The sequence below is a fragment of the Sander lucioperca genome, chromosome 16 (assembly GCF_008315115.2).
Source record: "Sander lucioperca isolate FBNREF2018 chromosome 16, SLUC_FBN_1.2, whole genome shotgun sequence".
Taxonomy (NCBI): Eukaryota; Metazoa; Chordata; class Actinopteri; order Perciformes; family Percidae; genus Sander; species Sander lucioperca.
Genome location: NC_050188.1, coordinates 31972699 through 31976402, shown reverse-complemented (window position 1 = coordinate 31976402; position 3704 = coordinate 31972699). Strand labels below are relative to the sequence as shown.

General features: G+C 36.4%; 1 long non-coding RNA gene across 1 annotated transcript; it reads left to right on the top strand.

The window, feature by feature from the left end:
- Positions 1-6: 6 nt before the first annotated feature.
- LOC118493296 lies at positions 7-723 on the top strand. The gene is made up of 2 exons (XR_004895286.1): positions 7-367; positions 407-723. It is a non-coding gene; the product is annotated as an uncharacterized LOC118493296 (long non-coding RNA).
- Positions 724-3704: the final 2981 nt, after the last annotated feature.

The following is a 3704-nucleotide window of genomic DNA, read 5'->3' as shown; positions in this document are numbered from 1 at the left end:
TTGGTTTGGTTTTGGAACTTTAGGAGTGCCATAAAGAAGAATAAATCTGTAAAAGAAAGAGAAACTAAAATTGTGAAAATATAAAGAGTAAAAAAAAAAAAAAAGAATAAATAATTAAATACAAAAATGTGGAAACATAAAGAGAAATGGGCTAAATAAGTAAATACAAAGAGTTGGAAATATAAAAAAGAAATAAAAGAATACATGAATGTGGATATTGGAGCCAAAATTATGATTTTGATATTAACTTATTTTTGATGAATTGTGCATAAGCCCATTGATATTGAGAGTAAACCAGACTCATTATGAACTAGTCAGTTGTGTTAATTGATCTTGGTACGTGGCGTATCGTCACAGCCTTCTGACAGTCAGCTGATTGAGGCAGTGATTGTATCAGCTGGTATAGAACAGCTGATTGAGGCAGTGATTGTATCAGCTGGTATAGAACAGCTGAGCTCTCATTTACTTTTTCTTCTTTGTTTGTAGCCACACGGTTTTTGACCGTTCTACTGCTCAGTACCGCTAAGGGATTGTAGATTTTAGCGCCCTTTATATAGAGAGTGTGGCCAACTAGGGAATCGAATGTTCTGTTATGCGATTGGTTCCGAGGTGGTCACGTGTTTCGTGGACTCCATGTTTGAAACCAACATTCATCAGATTCCCATTGACATAGTGCAGGAAATAGTGGAAAAATGTAATAAATTATTTTAAAAATGACATAAATCACTGAAAAAATGCCCAACTGTTGCGCGTTTGGCTGCAATGAAAGACAGGGAAGCGGCAAAAGATTACAAGTCCCCCCGTGAACCAAAAAGGGGAAAAGTATGGGAGCTGTTCATTATTGTGTGAGGTAAATGTCAATTTCTCTCTTCGATATGATAACAAATTACATAGGACAAATATAGTAATACCATCTTAATGTGTACCATGCTGTCAAAAAAGTTCTAACACTGCTTTAGAAATGTATGAAGTTTGAAGTTAGCCATGCCTTATGCTAGCGGTAGCTTTTTCGCTAGCACTCCATGTACCTAAATGCTTGTGATCTTGCCATAGTCATATCGCTTTTGGTCTCGACCAAATCCATGTGTCTTTATTATGTTCATAATAATATTGGAGGGAAAGTGAAACCGCTTGGACGGGGATGTTGTTCGGCTTTTCACAAGTTTAGACAGCTACGCCGATGTTTGCTAACGTTAGCGCAACAGCGTTAGCCTAGCCTGCTAGGTAAATATTATGACTGCCTTTGGAGTTTCCTATTATCTGCGTCCACGTTGTCAACATAAGAGCTGTGGCGTTAGTGCTCCTTTTGTACCATCATTTTATTGAATGAAATATTGAGCTTTGCTCCTCTGAGATGGGTGGGTTTTTGCTATGTTACACACAAAGCTAGCTATAGTTAGCTTGTATGCTAGCGGACATTAGAAAGTTAAATACTGCTCAGAGACTTATTAGGCGACGGGGTCACTCACTACAATGGGCATTTTTTAGAGGCCATTTACGATATAGAAGGTAAATATGCACTGGAATATTTCCGTAAGGGCCTTTTACATATTGACAAACGTTGATAATAACATGTATATGCTTGTTTATGGTGAAAATAAGTGATATATAGATAGAGCATATTCGCCCCATAGGGTTACACTGTAGAGCCATCTGATGTTAGTATTCAATATGGCGCCCATGATTTGAGTTGGCCACACTCTCTATATAAAGGGCGCTAGTGAATTTGAGTTTTTTTTTTTTTAAATATCTTTTATGTTTTGAGTGATGTTGAAGCGCATCGACCAAGACGCGTTCCAAGGGACAAGAAAGGGAACAAATCCACTGCTCCTCTAGTGGAAAATATAAAGACAAATAACTAAATATAAAAGAATAATTAGAAGCATTTTTATATATATTCAAATTAATTTGTTAATTTATTTCCGTAGCTGTTTATATATGTATACATTTTTGGACTTTTGGAAAGTTTATTTTTTTGTACCAGGGACAGTGGATTAATAAAAACCTTTTTGAGAGATGTGTGCTGAGGATAAACACGTATCACCTTAAAGGTTTACACTCTGGAGCTGCTCTTGGATCCTACAATGACAATAGCATGATGATGTAATAGTAATGACTTCATTCAGGACACAAATAGAAGGTCCATAGTACAATAAAAAGGACTATTTACAAAAATATAGCAATAAATATATAGTACAATTCATATACATTAATAAAAGGTCAACAACCTTCAGCTGTGATATACAAACAGGAGCACCAATGTCTCCACAGTCTAGATGTTTACCTGATTATTTATGTATAAGACTTAGCAGATCCACTCAGCTATTCTTCAGGCTGCACCATGTGCTGCTTTGGTTTTCCCTGTAGAAACCATAGACTGTATACAGTCTATGGTAGAAACCTGTTGCACTGAAATCTGCCCGGCAACCGATGACATCACAGCCGACTGAAAAAAAAAAAAAAACAGTTCAGTGAAAAATCAACTCTGTTTAGATGTAATGTGCTGTAGGTTATACCACCTACAGTATAAAATACCCCAAATACATACTATATATCATTAATATTGCCGTGGTAACATTTGGGTGTTTTTTTTTTATGGTTATGTAATTAACAGAGCTAAAATCCATGTGGGCTAAAGCTGGTATCATTCTGCTTTTTTTTTGGGGCTTTTCCCTTTATTTTTGAAAGTGGATAGACATGAAAGGGGGAGAGAGATGGGGGATAACACGCTGCAAAGGGCAGCAGGTCAGATTCGTACCCTGCGCCGCTGCAGGACTCAGCCAACATGGGGCGAACGCTCTTACTGGGTGAGCTAGAGGCCGCCCCATCATTCTGTTTTCTGAGACAGCCATTCTACACATATTAATAAATAAGATTTCTTATTAAGGCAGAACAGGTAGGCACACCAACACTACCAAACATTTGGCTATCACTACACCATCTTGGTTGTTTCAGAAGCCGTTTGATGCCATCATTATACACTACAGTCAGTCTCTGCATGTTCCTCTGCTTCTGTAAGAGAGAAGTGAGGAAAAGAAGTGAAGTAAGATAAAAACAGAAAGGTAGAAGAGATTTGAGTAACTAGAAGAGGGGATCATATCCACAGGCAAGGTGTTAGAAGATACTTTGCCAAAAATAAATGACTTGTTTTTTATTTCAGCCAAATGCCCTCCATCTCCTGACAGCTCTGAGGTCAATGAGAAACTGAATCAAGAGACTTAATCCTAAACCCATCACCCTGAACACAGTGAGTAGCTTCATACGGGACATGAACTATTATCAGCTGTTGTTAAACAGAGCTGTAAAGAACATCTCTGACTTTCTGTTGATTTTCCACAACAAAGGTCAAACTGTTTAATAAGAAGTGAAGTGAGATTATTAAGAGAAAGGAACAGATGATTTCAGAAACCTTCACATCAGCAGATAAAAACTAAAATATGAACCTTTAGAAAAACAGTGACAATTTATTAAAATGGTTCAAACCAAATTAAAATAAACAATTGTACTTCTAAAGCATATAAATAATTACAAAATGTCACTTACATGACTGAATAGTGGATATATTGGGTCTAAATGATACTGTATTTATGAGTCTTTGTGGAATTAAACTCCAGATATTTTTGGTAAATTATTTTGTTTTCTAATTTAATGTAATTTATTTAATTTTTTGTGTCTTTAGGTTTATGGATACATGTTGCAGTGGA